Source organism: Narcine bancroftii, chromosome 4 (genome assembly GCF_036971445.1).
Source record: "Narcine bancroftii isolate sNarBan1 chromosome 4, sNarBan1.hap1, whole genome shotgun sequence".
NCBI classification, from domain to species: Eukaryota; Metazoa; Chordata; class Chondrichthyes; order Torpediniformes; family Narcinidae; genus Narcine; species Narcine bancroftii.
The window spans coordinates 248,000,170-248,020,289 of record NC_091472.1 but is presented as its reverse complement, the minus strand read 5'-3'; positions in this window follow the sequence as shown (position 1 = coordinate 248,020,289).

Here is a 20,120-nt window from a genome sequence, read left to right as displayed (position 1 = left end):
TCTACATTGGAGAGGCTGAATACAGATTGGGAGATCATGTCATTGAGCACCTTCATTTTGTCCATCGTGACTGCACAGACTTCCCAGTGATCAACCATTTCCATTCAATGCCCAAGTGCCACACCGACCTGTCTGTCCATGGCCTATGTACTCCAGGTTGAGGCTACTTGCAAATTGGAGGAAGCACACCTTATATTTTGTCTGGGAACTCTACAACCTCAGCCCCTTTCACACTTTCTGATTCACATTTTGGTAGATCCAATGGAAGCAAAAAGGCATCTATTTAGGTAGGATCACTCCCTGACTCAGATATATACAATTTCTTATAAAACCTTCCAAAAGTTTTTTTTTTTGGTTTGTATGAGATCTTGCCTTCCCCTGTCTGAATCACATTGAATATTCTTGAGGCCTCTTCCACTCTCACCTGCCAGGACAAGACTTTGTGAGCCCTCTCCCCCAGCTCATAATACTTTTGTCTCGATCTTAAAATCAACTTTTCTATCTTATATGTTTGTAATGTACTATATTTGAGCTTTTTATTCACCAAATTCCTATATTTCTCTTCTGTGCCCATTTCAGTCTTCTGTGCCCACTCCAGTTATGATATCTCCTGTTCTAAAGCATTAACCACCTTCATGTGTGAAGTGCCAGCTGATGAAGTAGACAAAGATGATGGGGTCAAACAATAATCATGGATTTTATTAGTAGAAACTCATGGTACAATAATGAAAGACGATAGGTGCATACACAGTTATACCCAAGGGGAGTGTCCTTAACAGTAGAGATAATGCACAGGCAATGTTAGTACAGCAAGGCTCGCCAGAGGGGAGACAGGCAGCTTGGCAGATATTCACCACAGTCTCTCCCCGGCAGAAGAAGGGTTAAAATCAAAAGGACAGCTGCTAGGAAAGACTGAAGCAAATGATACATGGATACCATGTTTGACATTGAGAATAATCTAATGGCCAAAATACGCCAGTATCTAGCAAGCAATCGAAATATAATGAGATTTTTTATAAATATGTCAGCCTATCAGGTTGTTTACAAATTCTGGTGCTTCTTCTCAAAATAGGTGACTCCTTTGCAACCTTGGGAACTGGTCTGAAGTGTGGGAAGGACTGACTTCTGGACCCGCTCCAGAATTGCCAGTGTGAAGCAGTGGAGCCTCAGCATGGCTATCTGAAAGCTTACTAGGGGTCACAGGCTGGGGGGGGGGGGAGCCCAATCCCTCAGGCTCACTCTGAGTAGGGGTATGAGGAAGGGGCAAACCAGGCAAGGCCGGATCTCTTAGGGGTACAGTGTCAGTACTCCCATCTGGGAATTTAACATGAGCGTAGTTGGGGTAGGTATGCAGTAGCTGAACTGGTTGGACTAGGGGGTCTGTTTTACGCGCCCGAGCGTGGCTCTTCAGCAGCATGGTTCCAAGCTCAGATAAACAGGCTGGCCAGTCCATCACAGTTCCTGATTTCCTAAGAAAGGCAGACATATATTCAAGAGGTGTTTGATTTGTTACAGTACACAATGAAGACCGAATAGAATGTAGTGCCTCAGGCAGCACCTCCTGCCACCGGGTAACAGGGTAAGCATGTGTTTTTAAAGCGAAATTAACAATCTTCCAGACTGTAGCATTTGCTCTTTCAACCTGCCCATTGCCCTGCAGGTTGTAGCTTGTGGTACGGCTGGTGGCAATCTCCTTCTGTAGCAGTGCTCACTGCAGTTCAGTGCTCCTGAATGCTGAGCCCCTATTGGTATGAATATAATTGGGAAAACCAAAAATGCTGAAAATTCTGTCAAGTGACTTAATGACAGATGCTGACGAAACGTCAGGGGAGGGTATCGCAAGGGGAAACCTGGAATATTCGTCAATTACAGTAAGGAAATATACATTTTTGTTGTTGGAAGGTAATAGCTCTTTAAAATCTAAACTAATCCTCTCAAAAGGTTGGGTTGCCTTGATGAGAGTGGCCTCTGGAGCTTTGAAGTATTGCGGTTTGCATTCTGCGCAAATGGGGTAGCTTTTAGTCAGTTTCCTGACTTCTTCCAGAGAGTAAGGAAGGTTGTTAGCCCTTATGTAGTGGAAGAATCTTGTGACTCCTGGGTGGCACAGTTTGCTATGGATCTCTTTTAGTCCCTCCAGCTGAGCACCAGCAGCAAATCGTGACAATGTGTCAGAGGGATCATTTAACCTGCCCGATCTGTACTGGATCTCATAATTATAAGTTGAGAGTTCTATTCCCCAGCATGCCATCTTATCGTTCTTGATTTTACTTTTGTGTTTAGTACTGAACATGTAGGCTACAGATTTCTGATCAGTGATAAGAGTAAATTTTCTGCCAGCTAGAAAGTGTCTCCAGTAGCGAACAGCTTCAATAATAGCCTGGGCTTTTTGTTCAATGGCAGGCTGTTTAAGTTCAGGTCCATGTAATGTGTGGGAGAAGAATGCCACAGGTCTGCCCTTTTAATTAAGGGTTCCTGCCAAGGCACCCTTAATTAATTCTTTTAATTCTCTTGAAAGCCTTCAAGGCCATTGGAGAGAGAGGAAAAGATTTAGTGTCAAACATAGGGCGTGCCTTTGTGGCGTAGTCCGGAACCCATTTGCAGTAGTAGGAAAATAATCCCATACACTTTTTAAGTGCTTTTGCTGAGTCTGGGGGGTAGTAACTTCTTAAGGGGAGCCATTCTTTCTTGGTTGGGGCAGACTTCGCCCTTGCGGACAATGTAGCCCAGAATGGGTAGCTCTGTCGCGTTGAACACACATTTGCCCTCATTAAATGTAAGGTTGAGTTCTTTAGCTGTTGCTAAAAATTTATTTAAGTTGTTATCATGCTCAGCCTGTGTTTTCCCACACATAGTGACATTATCCATATAGGGAAACGTACCCTGTGACTCATACGTCCTAACAAACTTATCCATTTCCCTATGAAACACGGACACACCATTAGTGACCCCAAAAGGTACCCTTTTAAACTGGTATAATCCCCCATCAGCCTCAAAAGCTGTATAGGGCCGTTCCCTTTTCTTAATGGGGATTTGGTGATAAGCTGCTTTGAGGTCGATAGTGGAGTACACTTTGTATTGAGCTATCTGATTAATCATTTCATTGTTGCGTGGCAGGGAGTAGGCATCCAGGTTAGTGTAACGGTTGATTGTCTGGCTGTAGTCAATAGCCAGTCACCTCTTAGTGTGATTTTTCATGATTACCACTTGGGCCCGCCACGGACTTTTACTAGGTTCAATTACTCCCTCTTTAAGCAGTCTCTGGGTCTCCGCTTTGATAAACTCACGATCCTCTTTGCTGTAAGAATGGATCTTAGTGGCAATCGGCTGACACTCAGGGGGTAAATCACTGAAAAAGGAAGAAGCTTTGATCTTTAATGTGGACAGACCGCAGTAACTAGCAAAGGGGATGGTAAGTGTGGGTAGTGGCCCACCAAAATGAACTACACTGTTCATCTGAGATTGAATATCTAACCCCAGTAACACAGGGGCACAGAGCTCCAGCATAATAAAGAGCCACACATCAGCAAGGCAATGTCCCTGCAAATTTAAAGTAACTTTACACTTAACCCATACATTATTTTGTAAGTTCACTACAAGCCATCGATATCTTTCGGTTCGCTGGATATCTCCGCAAATTTAAGGCTCTGGCAACTTTCTCGTGGATGTAACTGCCAGCACTCCCTGAGTCTATTAGACAATCAAGAGTCTCACCATTCACTTCCCCCTTCGTAGTCAACTGATCCAGTCCATAACATCCCCCAAACTTTACAGTCAATTGAGCTATCACAGCTATCTCTTTTTCTTCTTCTTATCAGTGGGAGTACTTTTCACCTTACACGCTTTAGTGAAGTGGCCAAGTTTCCCACAATATCTGCAGGTAGCAAATCGAGCCGGGCACTTCTGTCTGGGGTGCCAGCTCTTATCACAGAAGTAGCATTTTTCAGGAGTTCGCCTTTTTCTTTCCTTCGGGGTTCCAGCACTCCTCGATGTTTCCTTTTCGGTTTCTAGCATTTCACTGGAATGCATGGCACTTCTCAGTGTTTTGGCTAGAGTGACTGCCTGGTCGTAGGTTAAGGGCTCCGTCTCCAGAAGCCTCTGTCGGATGTAACTGGAGTCAATCCTGTTGACAAAAGCATTCAGCTTCAAGGGATTGCGGTGTTGTTCCACATTGACTGCCCTGACATCACATTCATTTGCTAGTGAGTCGAGGGCCAGTGCATAGGCAGCATCACTTTCTCTGGGTTTCTGGCGTCTAGTCAGCAACTGGTGTCAAGCAAGCACCACATTCCGTGGCACTGCTTAGTAAGCAGTCAGACGTTCCCGGGCTATAGCCAGAGTGGTAGCTCCTTGCGCTACAGTGAAAGGGACCTCACCCAGCAGAGAGTTCAGGTGGCCCCACTGTATTGCCTCATTGACCACGTTGTTTCAAGCCATGTAGTAATCAGAATAAGCAATCCAGTGGTTGAAAATTTCTCTGGTCCTCGGGGCCGACTGGTCGATTATCAGCCGCTCTGGCTTGAGTGCTGCATCCATTTCTGCTAATAAAATTGAAGTGCCAGTTGATGAAGTAGACAAAGACGATGTGGTCAAACAATAATCATGGCTTTTATTAGCAAAAACTCATGGTACAATAATGAAAGACGATAGGTGCATATACAGTTATATCCGAGGGGAGTGTCCTGAACAGTAGAGATAATGCACAGCCAATGTTAGTACAGCAAGGCTCGCCAGAAGGGAGACAGGCAGCTTGGCAGACATTCACCACATTGTGTTCCCTTTTGGTGCTTTTGGTATATCCAATTATCTAGCCCCTTAAATAAACCTTCAATGTGTCCCATATTAGGAGGTTATCCTCAGTAGAGGGGCAGTTCATCTCACAGAACAATTCTATCTGAGCTCTAACAAAGCTACAAAATACTGGTTTTCACAACAGCAATGTATTCAGGTGCTATATATAAACTGAGGCCTGCTTATCTGGCATTGTAATGGATAAGAGTGAATGACCAGACAGTAGTTGAACTGTGTACTCGGTCTCCACTATCCTACTCTCTAACTGGGCTGATGCCAAAAATAAATCAATTCTTGTGCAGGAATTGTGTTTTCCCTTTCTCTCAGATTCAGCCTTCTCTAGACATGAGTACCTCTTTCTCTAAAGAGGAGATTGCATGGACCCTGAGCTCTCTGCAAGCTGGCAAATCACCTGGGAAGGATGGTTTCCCTGCTGAATCTTATAAGGAGTTCAAGAATCTTTTAATGCCCCTTCTCATGAAGGTGGTGGATTAGGCGGCAGAGAAGCATGCCCTCCTGGAGTCTTTCTCCACAGAAATCATCACGGTGTTTCCAAAATAAGGCAAGAACCCATTGAATCCCACCTCATAAAGACCCATCTCATTATTGAACACAGATTATAAAATCATTGCAGGTCAAGTTGGATTTGTAGAAAGGAGACAATCAGCAAACGCTTTAGATAAATTTCCTAATATAGTACATCTGGCACAGTCAAGGGTACATCCAAGAGTGGCTAAAGCTCTGGATGTGGAAAAAGCCTTTGACAGATTGGAGTGGGATTTTTTTGTTTAAGGTACTGGAGAAATTTGGATTGGATCAAATATTTATTAATTGAGTGAGAACACTTTACTGTAAACCCTGAGGAAAAATTACTGGTATTACAAATGGGGAGATATCTCCAGAGTTTATTTGAATAGGTCTAGGAGGTAGAGATGTCCATTGTCCCCAGCACTATTTATATTGGGTATGGTACCACTGGCAGAAGCTATTCAGTGGGTTCATGGTGATGATGTGTTAGTGTATTTGGCAGACCCCTTGGGGGGGTCGTTGGTCAGGCTGAGGACCACACTGAAGGATTACGGGAAGGTTTCGGGGTATAAAGTAAATCTGAACAAAAGTGAGATTATGCCTTTGTCGAACAGGGATTATAGACAATGTCAGTGGAGAAGTCAATTTAAGTGGTTGGAAGAAGGCATTAAATATCTGGGGATAAAAGTAGACAAAGATTGTGCAATTTATACAAACTTAATTATCTCCCTTTGCTCCAGAAATTGAGGAGGACCTTGCTAGATGGAGGATGGTGGGCAGAGTTAACTGTGTCAGAATGAAGGTGATGCCAAGGTTCCAGTATCTTTTTCAATTATTACCCATTTCATTTCCACAGGGATTTTTAAAAAGATGCTCAATGAATGTCAGGAGGTTCCCGTGAAATGGTAAAATTAAAATAAAATATTTTTAAAAAAATCAACTTCCTATTTTCACTAACACCTGAGTCTCTCTTTCCCTCATCCTTCTGTCTTCATTTCTCCAGCTCCCAATCCCTTCCCTTTCTTCTCCTGTCATAGACCTCTCCTTCTGTGCCCTCTCCCCATCACTTAACAATTTTTTCCTCCTGCTGAATCCATCTTACAACTTAGCCTGTGTTCCTCTCCTTTTCCCTCCCCTTCCTATTCTTTTCAAGTATCTGACTGATTGTCGACTGCATTTTACTTGTTATGGATGCCAGCTGAGTTTCTCCAGCACTTTTGTGTACTGGGTTAGCTGTCCATTGCCTGGACCTCTGAGCTGTCTTGTCTGTGCTTCATCCGTAATAAAGTAAGGCTTTTGTTATTTCATTCCTGTCAACCAAACATTTTCATTTACCATTCCCATTGTCCAGTCAGTTATTTTCTCAAAAACTCAAAACGTTTGCTCAGATGATATTACGCACACAACTCCGTGTTGCGTTCCTTATTGAGCTTCTGTTTCTGTGTTTTTCATGCTTTATATCAGATGATGAGATTCAAGAGAATATCCTCTACAGATATTAGATTAATTAGCCAACAATTGCCTGAGAATGTCTGTGCTTGTGATAAACCTTGCATAGTAAAGGAGACACAATGAATCATAGCTGTAGTGTGGGTTTTGATTTGTTTTAACAACCTACAGTGCACAGTTTTGATATCTGGTGGTTTATTTGCTTTAGGTACAGCTAAATCTTTTAGGATTAGTTGCTTGCCAGCAGGTTAATTTTTACCATTTCTCCTCTGGTGTACATATACCATTTTAATTGCTGTTCATAAAAATTGTTACAAATTATTTGTTTGAATCCCTGCCCGAGACCATATGAGTAAAATGAGGCCATTCAGCCCTTTCTGTCTGCCTCCTAATGGCTGATTTACTATAATTTTCAATCCCATTGACCTGACAATATCCTTTTCAACACCATTGCAGGGGTGGTGGTGGGGGGTGGGGGGGGGAGTATGGAGGGTGTGTGTGCTTGTGGTTGCTGAGCCTAGATCTAAATAGATACAATTAATTTGGAGAAAGGATATAGTAATATTTTCTCTTGCACTCTGTGTCATGATAATGAATAAGTATGAGATATACCGGAAGTCACGTGGTATGAGAGAGAGATAAGAGCACAAGCAGGAGAACAAAGGAAACTGGAAAATAAAGACACTGAGAAGTTTACCTGATAAAACTTGTGTTCGAAGTTTTATTAACTTCACATTTTGGGCCACAAAGGTGACATTGGCGACGAGGATGAAAGAAGCTTGAAGAAAATTAAAGACTAAAGATGATTACAGAGGATTACAGAGAACTTCAAGGTGATAAGAATTTTCTCTTTGACTCAGTAATTTTGGGGCTGGAATATTTCCTCATGGCTGGGGCAGACGGTGACTTTCTAACACATAGTGCAATTGCTCATTTTGACCCAATGGGTGATGCAAGCACTGTAAGTGTGAAGTGGAAGGCATGGCTGGAAGAACTTGAATCCTACGCCGACAGTCGTGGCCTATTTCTAGATACCGGTACAGTTGAACAAAAAGCGCAGAGGAGGGCATTACTTCTTTTCACTGCAGGACCTGTAGTTCAGGAAACATTTAAGACACTTTTGAATACTGGAAGAAAGGATGAGTACCGGAAAGCGGTAGATGCATTAAATGCACACTATGTAGTGACACCGAATGCTACATTTCAACGCCATTTGTTTCGGAGAACGAGACAAGAAGATGGCCAGACAATTGCTCAGTACATGACGAGACTACGCCAGCTAGCTGTTGGATGCAATTACATGCCAGCTGATTTGGACAACCAATTATTGGATCAAGTCGTACAGCACTGCAGATCAGATAAACTCAGAAGACGTCTACTGGAAAGAGGAGTGAGTTGGAACTCACCGATGCTTTAGCCATTGCTGCTGCATTAGAGGCTGTTGAAGGGCAATTTCATACCATGACCCTGAAAGACAACTCAAGCCAGCAAATTAAGAGGCTCTCACATCGCCATAACCAGCCAAGATATACGTCGACACAGGACGTGGAGTGTTATCGATGTGGAAACCGAGGTCACTTTGGAAAAGACCCATATTGCCCGGCCAAAGGCAAAGTTTGCAGAAAGTGTGGAGGTAAGGACCACTTTGCAAAGAAGTGCAAAAGCAAGTCCAATGCAGACCAGAAGAGGAAGAGTACAACTTCCAAAGGCAAAGCCTGGGGGAAAGGAAAGTATCCTGGAAAGAAAGATACCATTCGCCAGATAGACGGTGACGATGATGATGCCCAGGAGGGACAGAGGTGTTACCAATTTACGTTGAATGAAGTACATCATGAGAAGGTCCCAGTGATCATTGGTGGAGTGACAGTGCAGGTCATTGTAGACTCAGGCAGTGACAGTAATGTGATTGATCGACATTTATGGGAGAAGTTGAAAAGGAAAAAGATCATCTGTACCTCAAAGAAGTGTTCCAAGAAACTGTATCCATACACAGCAACCAAGCCATTGCAGACCATTGGATGTTTTACTGCAACTGTTGAAGCTGGAGATAAGTACACCGAAACAGAGTTTATGGTCATAGAAGAGAGGGGAGAACCATTGCTAAGTAGAAGCACAGCGCAAGACCTGGCAATACTTCATATTGGAGCTTGTGTCAATTCAATTTAGTCATACGAGGATATGAAGCAAGAATTCCCTGCATTCTTCCAAGGAGTAGAAAAGCTGAAAGGTCGACAATTGAAGCTAGCGGTAGATGAAACGGTCAAACCCAAGGCACAACCAATGCGCCGAACTCCGTTTGGACTTCGTGGGAAAGTCGAAGCCAAAATCAAAGAATTGATTGAACAAGACATTATTGAACCGGTGGAACATTTGACACAATGGATCAGTCCCGTAGTGATTGTGCCCAAACCAAAGGGTGATATAAGACTATGTGTTGACATGAGAATGGCCAATGAAGCTATAATTAGAGAACGACACCCTATACCAACAGTGGAGGAAATACTTCAAGAACTATTCTCAAAAATTGATCTGAAATGGGGCTATCATCAATTAGAGCTGGATCCAGGTTCCCGAGATGTAACAACATTTGTGACTCACTGTGGATTGTATCGTTACAAGAGACTATCATTTGGAATTAATGCAGCTTCGGAGATCTACCAGTATGAAATCCATCGAGTGATTCAAGGCATTCCTGGAGTTGCCAACATTTCTGACGACATCATAGTCCATGCACCAACGAAGGAAGAGCATGACAAACGGTTGAGGCGGGTACTATCTAGGTTACAGGAGGAAAGCCTTACCGTGAATGGAAACAAGTGCCAGTTCGATGTGTCTGAAATGGACTTCATGGGACACAGACTTACACGGGAAGGACTAAACCCTGCAGAGGCCAAGGTGAAAGCTATTGCAGAGGCACGTGCACCTCAGAATGCAACAGAGGTGAGGAGTTTCCTGGGATTGGTCAATTTTTGTGCAAAGTTAATTCCTAATTTCGCTACAGTGGCAGAACCACTAAGGAAACTAACCAGGAAAGGTGTACCATTTCATTTTGGATCTGAGCAGAAGAAAGCGTTCACAGCGCTGAAGCAAAGCCTGACAGATGCAAAAACTCTTGGATATTACGATCCGGCGGCATCAACCAAAGTCATAGCGGATGCCAGCCCAGTTGGTTTAGGAGCCGTGTTGGTCCAGATGATCGTTATCAGATGTGGAAAGAATATACTCTCAGACAGAGAAAGAAACACTCGGATTTGTATGGGCCTGTGAGAGGTTCCATGCATATTTATACGGCATTGAATTTGAACTCATCACAGATCATAAGACATTAGAGGTGATCTATGCACCTAGATCCAAACCATGTGCCAGAATAGAGAGATGGGTACTCAGACTACAACCCTACAAATATAAAGTAATCCACATTGCAGGGAAAACAAACATTGCTGATCCGCTGTCCAGATTGGTGAAGGATGGTGGTCCACAATCCAAGTCAGAATTGGGAACAGAAACAGAGAGCTTTGTACGCTTCATAGCTATTCAGTCGACACCGAAAGCTGTGACTACGAAGGAAGTCGAGAGAGAATCCGAACGTGATCCAGAACTCATAGAAGTAAGAGAATGCATACAGAGTGGACAATGGGACAAGTGTACTCACAAGGCTTACATTCCCATTAGAGACGAACTTTGTTGCATCGGACAGTGTGTATTAAGAAATTGCAGATTGGTGATACCGCAAAGATTGAGACCGAAGATCGTATCCTTAGCGCATGAAGGACACCTAGGTATTGTTGGTACCAAGCAAAACCTCAGGACCAAGGTATGGTGGCCAGGTTGTGATAAAGACGCAGAGAAATTTGTTAAAACTTGTCACGGATGTCAAATCACAAGTAGGAGTAATCCGCCAGAACCGATCCGGAATACGCTACTCCCGACAGGACCATGGATCGACGTAACTGTTGATTTTCTTGGACCTTTACCGACGGGTGAATCAATTATGGTAGTGATAGATTACTACAGCAGATACTATGAGTATGTGGTGTTGAAGTCCACAACCACTGAAAAAACAATACAAGCATTAGCAGAGATATTCGCAAGATATGGATTACCTGTTACATTATACTCGGACAATGGTCCACAATTCATTTCAGAGACATTTGCGGAATACATGAGGACCACAGGTATCCACCATCATAAAGTAACTCCGAAATGGCCGCAAGCCAACGGAGAAGTAGAGAGACAAAATCAGTCCATTGAAAAACGATTGAGGATTGCACACGCTGAAGGACAAAATTGGCGAGAAGCATTGCTATCTTATGTGGCTGTCTATCGAGCAACGCCTCATGCAACCACTGGAAAAAGTCCTGCAGAAGCATTTTTTTGGGAGAAAAATCCGCACCAAAATGCCAGAAATAAAGGAAATCCGAGACGACCAGGAGATGAGGGACCACGATGCTGAAAAGAAAGGTGCAGCAAAGCTGTACACAGATTTGAAACATGGAGCCAAGTACTCAGACATCATGCCAGGAGATAATGTTCTAGTGAGGCATGAAACTGGTGGTAAGCTAGACACACCTTATTACCATCAACCCTATACTGTCGTATCCAGAAGTGGCAGTATGGTGACAGTCAAGTCTCCAACTGGAGTCCTGTATAAGAGAAATGTATCAGGTGTAAAAAGCTACCAGTCCAGAGATACATCGAGCGAAGAGGTTGAAAGGCCAATACGAGATGCTGAAACTGAGAGACCTGATGATGTTCCAGAGGCAGTTACCAGCACTCCTGATGAAGTGACTAGAGCACCAGAAACACCCGAAGCTGTGGCGAGCAGTATTTCCGACGCTGAGAGTGAACAACCGAGAAGCGACGACAATATCGCAGGCAGGTCGAAATGAAACCGGAAAGTGCCCAAACAATACGAAGACTTTGTGCCATAGTTTTAATAAGAACTTTGGGACAGTATTTTAATCTTATATCATAAAGTGCTTGTATGAGTGCTGTAGGAAGTAAACTTTATGTAGTTGAGTTATAGTATTACTATTAGTTACGATGTTTGTAGGTTTCCGAGGGATATTGGTAAGTGAAAGTAAAGTTTATTTCTGATTAAAGGAGGGATGTCATGATAATGAATATGTATGAGATATACCAGAAGTCACGTGGTATGAGAGAGAGATAAGAGCACAAGCAGGAGAACAAAGGAATCTGGAAAATAAAGACACTGAAAAGTTTACCTGATAAAACTTGTGTTCGATGTTTTATTAACTTCACATTTCGGGCCACAAATGTGACACTCTGAGCCACATAACAATGGATATAAATCAATGGAAAAATTTGTAGTCAATTCAGAAGAAGGAAAAAATAGTCAGACTTAAATAATAATAATGAATGTGGTTAAAGTCAGGGATAATTTTGCAAATGATGCTTTTGTAAAAAAATTATGCAGACTGAAATACAGGTGGTCCTCAATTCACGATGGGGTTACGCTCTGGCAAAACCATCGTAAGTTAAAAAAATTCTAAGTCAAAAAAGAATACTGCACCTATTATTTTTAATAATTAAGTTTTGAATACCTTTATTCCACACTAGAATAAAAATCAATACGAGAGGGTATGCTGCACAAAACTCTTGTGTGATGCTGCCATCGCTTAGCATCGTGAGAGAGTAGCATACCACATATCGCAAGCAGAGGAACAAATCGGAATTCGAAATTGAAAATATGGATTCATATCATTGTAAGTCAGACCATTGTAAGTCAGACCATTTTAAGTCAGACCATTGTAAGTCAGACCATTGTAAGTCAGACCATTGTAAGTAGGGGAGCACCTGGAACAATAATGAACGTGGTTACAGTCGGGAAATGCTTTCGTAAATGTAACTTAAATTCCTTCCTCAAGTCACACCTTTCGAGCCCGGCAATATTCTTGCTCTTGATGTGGTAGCATACTACTAAAAATTAGTGTGTTTCCCAGTTCACGCTGAGGCAATGTCTCTGCTCTTCACTGACATTGGAAGACAAAGAACGCTGGCAGACAGAATAATTTCAATTTGACTTGTAAAAGTTGTGAGCTCAGTTTTCGTGCATTAATACATAGTAATGTGGCAACAGTCTTGTGTTTGTGAAGCAGTGGATGCTGTTATCTAAATTGGGATCAGGAGGTCTCTGTGCTTACACATTCTGTTCAGAATGCTGCCTACCTCACCTCTATGACCTGCAGGTAATAGGACTAACCAGCTACCATAATGCAGCAGGCCTTGTTCTGATCCTCCCTGAATTACTGTACTGAAAAGAAATCATGTGGAACAATGGAGATAAATGCTGCATGACAACAAAATAGACACCCACATAGGGACAATATTTTCAGGGTACTGGCATCACTGACAAGGCCAGTATTAACTGCCCTTTCCCCAAACAACACTTGAGAAGGTAATGGCGAGCCATCTTGTTCAATTCACAATGTAGTGGGTAGCAAATCCCTGCAATAACAAAGGCGCAGCAGTACATGTTGAGATCAGGATGATCTTCAACTTTGAGGGGAACATGCAGGTGACATGTTCTCATGCACTCAGAGCCCTCGTTCTTCTTGCGACTGAAGTCAGGGGTTTGCAAAGTAGTGTCGACAAAAACCTGAGGTATATTTTGCAGATGCTGCACATTGTAGCCTATGTGTACCTATGGTGGAGGGAATAGTAGATGGGGGACTTATCAAGCAGGATGCTTTGCCCTGGATGGGTAATGTTGAAGTATTCATGACACGTACCTATTCCAGATTAACTTCTGGTCAATGGTGACTCTTTGGAATCATGGTAATGCTGTGGGATGAGTGGGATGTAGGAGTGTGGTTAGACTGTCACTCATTGAAGGTAATCATTGCACAGTCTTTCTATAGATTGAATGTTATCTGCCACTTAATAACCCATGCCCAAATGTTGTGTCATATTTACTCCATGCATTGCATAATTTGTTGAGGGGTTGTGAATGGAATTAAACATTGTGAAGTCATTAGCAAACAGCCCCATTTCTAAGATTGTGCTGGAGGGATGGTAATTGGTGGAGAGACCGAAGATGATTGGGCCAAGGACACCACCTTATGGAACTTCTGACAGGCTTTTGAAGATTGAGGTTGCGAACGATTGATACCCAACAGCCACACCCTCCTTCCTTTTACAAAATCAGTGGTACTGATTGATTTTAGTGTTGAGAGGGCTACGTGAGCCACTCAATCAAGTAAGTGTTTGTCAGGGATTATTCTAGAGTGAAAGGTCATGGAATTATGTGGCATTTATACAATGAGAACCAATCTTCATGCAACATGCAACAGTAATTCATTTTGAAATTAGAAAGGTAGATTTGTAACAAAGTGAATTGTATTTACATTTTTAAAAATAGAATCTCTTCATAATAAAAATATACTGTGCAAGGTCTTTTCACATTTGGAGTGTCATATTCTTATGCATGCAAAGGAAAAGCAATATAAAGTTTCTTAGAACATTAATTGTGCATATTTGAATTTTCATTTTGTTACTGTACATTATAGCATTAGCCATTCATAGCATCAGTATCACTATGTCTACAGAGCACAGGCTGCTGGCCTACAGCAGGGGGATGCAAAGTGTAAGATGGTGAGGCTATATTCTTTGGTTATATCAACCAGGTTTCAGACACCTGCTAATTTATTCTGCCCCATTGTAGTTCAGATTATGGAAGCCTCTAGACCATATTTAATTCTATCATATAGCTCATCAAAATTGTCCTCGACATATTTGTTCCATCCATCAATAATTGAGATATCTGGGCACACAGATAAGCTTTTAGATTAAACTAAACATGTGTAATACCCCAGCAAAGATGTTGCATGATTCAGTGGTGCATTAATCATTACAATGTACTTCCATTGTAAACATCCTTTTCAAAGGAGCATTTTATCAGATTAAACTATTGATGTAAACAATCTTGTTGCAGATCTTTAAACTGTATTGAATCATCTGCTGTTACCTTTATTCCATAAAAACTGAATACCTATGGGTTTGCGATTTCTACCAAATAGGACTCTTCCAAGAGAGTGTCCAGAGAGAAAGCTTGCTTGTCGGGCACAGTAAAGATCTTCTGCATGTTCACTTTCTCCAGTCTCCACAATGCAGTCACTTTGGATTCTTTTGTTCATTTTGGATAAAGGCATTGATGAGATCCAGATCTGAGTGGCCCTGTTGAAACCCAATCTGAGCAGAAAATAGGCCTAATGGTTGTGCAGGACTAATTGAGTTGTTTGCTAGGAAAAGAGAGATTGACTGGGGCCTTCAGTTTTGGTTGTAGAAAAATACCATAAAAATCTGGACCTAATGTATTATTTCAGCTACAGGCTTTTGATAGACATCAAATGTGGTTCAGAGAAATATGCGAATATTCACATATCTAATACTGTATTAAATACTAAATGATTTAAATTATAGTAATGACACAAACAGTCATGTAGGAAGAAACATCATCTGCGTGAATTTAAATTTAAATTCAGGTCAAATCGACTGCAATAATGAGGAACTGGCAGGAATGATCCTTGTACCTAGAGAATGAAGATTAGAACTGCGGTGTGGCACACGCTAATGAAAATAGGTCACATTTTATTTTAGATTACAGTAGCCACAGAGTACTGTTTGTTCTACTTGCAATCTGATAAGTTTAAATTGTAAAATTAAATTGGAGAACCAGTTCCATTGGGCAAAATACTAAATACTCAAATAACCAGGCATGAGCAGGACTTTGGAGAAACTCTGGATAGAGGTGACGAATACAATCTTAAAGTCTTGACTGCAGGTTTTCCATTAGACAGAAACTTGCTGCTGATTGGTACAAGCAAAAACAAAAGTTCATCTTATGTACAACCTGAATAAAAAAGATCATATTATCATGTTTACAGATATTACCATTTTCCCTTCAGCATTTTAAGGCACATTGCGTCACTTTAAGTGACAGACAGGCAAAATTAATTGGTTCCGCAATTGCACTGCATGAGTGAACCAGAGATCCAATTCAGTCCTGCGGTCTGAGAAATAGTACAGTAAAACCCCTGATATCTGGCAGCTATGAGGATGGGTAGATGTGGGATAGGTGAATTTTCCAGTTGCTTGAGATTGTGTGTTGCGTGATTAGTGAACTAACAGCGAAGCGCACAATTTTTACCTATTTATTTTCTGCAATGTTTTTTGGCAGTTGCTTGAGACTGCCCGTTGCTTGAATTCCAGTTAACAGGGGTTTTACGATATAGATTTCAAACTTATTGTCAAAGTACATACATACTTCACGTACAACTCAGATTCTTTTTCTTGCGGGCAAGGCAGAATTACCACTTTTTTGAGAGTGCAAAAAAACTGTACACATGTAAAAAAGTAAAGAACTGTGAACAGTTAATGAATGTAAACAAACTGTGCAATATAGAGAGAATGAGAGGGAAAAAAAATAAAGTGCATGAGTAAGAGCCCTTAAATGACTCCCTGATTGAGTTTGTTGTTGAGGAGTCTGATGGTGGAGGGGTAGCAGCTGTTCCTGAACCTGCTGGTGCGAGTCTTGTGGCACCTATACCTCTTTCCTGATGGCATCATTGGGAACAGGCTGTCTGTGGGTGCTGTGGATCCTTGATGATTGCTGCTGCTCTCCAATAACAGCGTTCCCTGTAGACATTCTCAATAGTGTTGAGGGTTTTGCCTGTGATGTGTCCACTACTTTTTGGAGGGCTTTACACTCAGGGGTATTGGTATCCCAATACCAGACTGTGATGCAGCCAATCAGCATGCTTTCCACCACATATTGGTAGAAATTTGCCAGGGTTTCTGGTGTCATACCAAATCTACGCAAACTCCTATGTTTGTATTGCAATGCAAATAATGCATTGTCATGTATGTGTGTAAATATAAAGTGGAAGCAGATCCTTTGGCTCAACTTGCCCTCGCCGACCAAAATGTCCCACCCACACTATTCCCACCGGCCTGCGTTTGGTCCATATGCCTTGAAACATATCCTATTTGTGGATGCATCCAATTGATCCTTAAATATTGTAATAGTATCTGCCCCATCCACTTCTTCAGGAAGCTCATTACATACAGCAACCACCCTCTGGTATAAAAGTTGCCCTTTGGTTTCCTGTTAAAACTTTTATCCCCTCATCTTAAATGTATGTCATCTGGTTACTGATTCCACGACTCTGGGTTAACGAGTATCTGTGTTCACACTAATCATGATTTTGTACACCTCTATGAGGTTATCACTCATCCTCCTGTGATCCAAGGAATGAAACCTGAGCCTGCTCAAGGTCTCCCTATAGCTCAGGCCCCCAAGTTCTGACAATATCTCCATAAATCTTCTCTACACCCTCTCCAAATTGACAACATCTTTCCTATAGCATGGTGACCAAAACTGAACACAATATTCCCCATGGATGCCTCATCATCTCTTACACAACTGTGACGTGACCTTCCAACTTTTCAGGTAGATTTTATACGGACATCCCAGGCGGAAAATCCTGTGGGATTTTCCTGATATTGGCTTTAATTCTGGACTACAAGTGCAAATTCATGAAACATGATATGAAAATGGACTTAACCATACATACATTTTTATCTTTTCACAAACCCAAATGGTTCTGAATTCTTGAAATCTTAAAGCCTTTTACAGAATGAAGGAGTTATATGTGACCTTGTATCAAAATTGAATTCTTGTTTCCATTAGAAGTTCTCTTGAGGAAATGTCTCAGTGTTTTTTCCAGCATGTTGGATATTTTCAAGAATTCTGAAGACCTTATATTCTAGTGTAAGTGGCAGCTAAAAGCAATAGACAAAAGAAAGTTCAGGACTGTGATGTAAGAGTCATAAATAATTTACTTCACGCTGTCAGAACAGATCATTGATAAAATTACCAAAATTCATTTTGCTTATTTTATCCATTTCTCTGCCAGGTTTACTGTCATATTATCTGTGCTACCACCTATCCCATTTTGACATTCCAGATTCTGTCTTGCCACTTGTTTGCATAAGATATATTTTCTTGATGCAAACACCTCAAATTTTCCGCAAAGTAACAGCGGACCTTGGAAGAAGAAACAATAAACTCATTTACTAAACTGTGAGCAGTGGCACATAAGCCAGTAAATAACGAGTACAAGCTTAAATATCCAGTCCTTGAAATATCAAGCTTAAATATGATATATGGACTAAACTGGAACATGAAAGGAGCCTGCCACAAGGCCCCTAAAAACTCTGTGGAAGTTCACTGCTGGATTTCCACAGGGTCTCTCTGACTGCTCTTGCTATCCTCATATTTTCTGTTCAGCTTTGCAATTGCAACAAAATTGGCCGGGAAAAAGTTCACAAAATTTAATGCGGAACAAAGAAATTTAAATATCCGTCTCTTAAGCCACCCGTGGAAGGCTCATTCAGAAATTCATAAGGCATGGGATCCATGGAACCTTGGCTACTTGGATTTGGAATTGGCTTGCCTGCAGAAAGCAGAAGGTAGTAATAGATGAAACATATTCTGCCTGGAGGTCAGTGACTAGTGGTGTTCCATAGGGATCTGTTGTGGGACCCTTGCCATTTGTGATTTTTATAAATACTTGGATGATGCAGTGAGTTAGTAAGTAAGCATAGATAGAAAGTTTGTAAGTGTTGTGGCTCATAGTTGTTGTAGGTTACAACAGGATGTAGAAAAGATGCAAGTTTGGCAGAAAAGTGCCAGATGGTTCAATTCTGGATAAGAGTGAAATGATGTACTTTAGAAGGACCAATTTGAAGACAGTATATATGGTTAATGGTCAAATTCTTAACATTGTGGAGGAACAGAGAGATGTTGGTGACAATATCTATTGATCTCTCATGGTTGCCACACATAGGGTGATTAAGAAAGCATATGATATGTCAGCCTTCATTAAGGAGGGGTAAGGATGGGGGTTGAGTACAACAGTTGTGAGGTAATGTGGCAGATCTATAACACTCTGGTTAGACAACTTGGAGTTTTTCATTCACTTCTGGTCATCTCATTGCAGGAAGGATGTAGATGTTTTGGAGATGATTCGGAGGAAATTTACCAGTATGTGCCTGGATTGGAGAATCAAGGTTAGAGTGATGAACGGAGGTACATAAAATGATGAGGGGCTTAGGGTGTACAACCAGCACTTTTTCCTAGTGTGAAAATAGGAAATAAAAGAGGGTATCTGTTTAAGTGAGTGGAGGGAAGTTTAGGGGAAATGCCAGAGTTTAGTGTTTTGAACAGAGAATGGTATGTGCCTGGAAAACATTACCAGGAGTGATGTGGAGGGAGATTTGCTCATTATTGGAGTGAAGTAGGGAAAAATTAGATAATTGTGGAGTAATTTTTTGTAGGTCAGTACAACATTGTGGGCTGCAGGGTTGTAATGTTTTATGTTCTAAATTCAGAGCTATCAATTAAATATCTTTCTTTGGCTTGGCTTCGCGGACGAAGATTTATGGAGGGGGTAAAAAGTCCACGTCAGCTGCAGGCTCGTTTGTGGCTGACAAGTCCGATGCGGGACAGGCAGACACGGTTGCAGCGGTTGCAGGGGAAAATTGGTTGGTTGGGGTTGGGTGTTGGGTTTTTCCTCCTTTGCCTTTTGTCAGTGAAGTGGGCTCTGCGGTCTTCTTCAAAGGAGGTTGCTGCCCGCCAAACTGTGAGGCGCCAAGATGCACGGTTTGAGGCATTATCAGCCCACTGGCGGTGGTCAATGTGGCAGGCACCAAGAGATTTCTTTAGGCAGTCCTTGTACCTTTTCTTTGGTGCACCTCTGTCACGGTGGCCAGTGGAGAGCTCGCCATATAACACGATCTTGGGAAGGCGATGGTCCTCCATTCTGGAGACGTGACCCATCCAGCACAGCTGGATCTTCAGCAGCGTGGACTCGATGCTGTCGACCTCTGCCATCTCGAGTACTTCGACGTTAGGGATGAAAGCGCTCCAATGGATGTTGAGGATGGAGCGGAGACAACGCTGGTGGAAGCGTTCTAGGAGCCATAGGTGATGCCGGTAGAGGACCCATGATTCGGAGCTGAACAGGAGTGTGGGTATGACAACGGCTCTGTATACGCTTATCTTTGTGAGGTTTTTCAGTTGGTTGTTTTTCCAGACTCTTTTGTGTAGTCTTCCAAAGGCGCTATTTGCCTTGGCGAGTCTGTTGTCTATCTCATTGTCGATCCTTGCATCTGATGAAATGGTGCAGCCGAGATAGGTAAACTGGTTGACCGTTTTGAGTTTTGTGTGCCCGATGGAGATGTGGGGGGGCTGGTAGTCATGGTGGGGAGCTGGCTGATGGAGGACCTCAGTTTTCTTCAGGCTGACTTCCAGGCCAAACATTTTGGCAGTT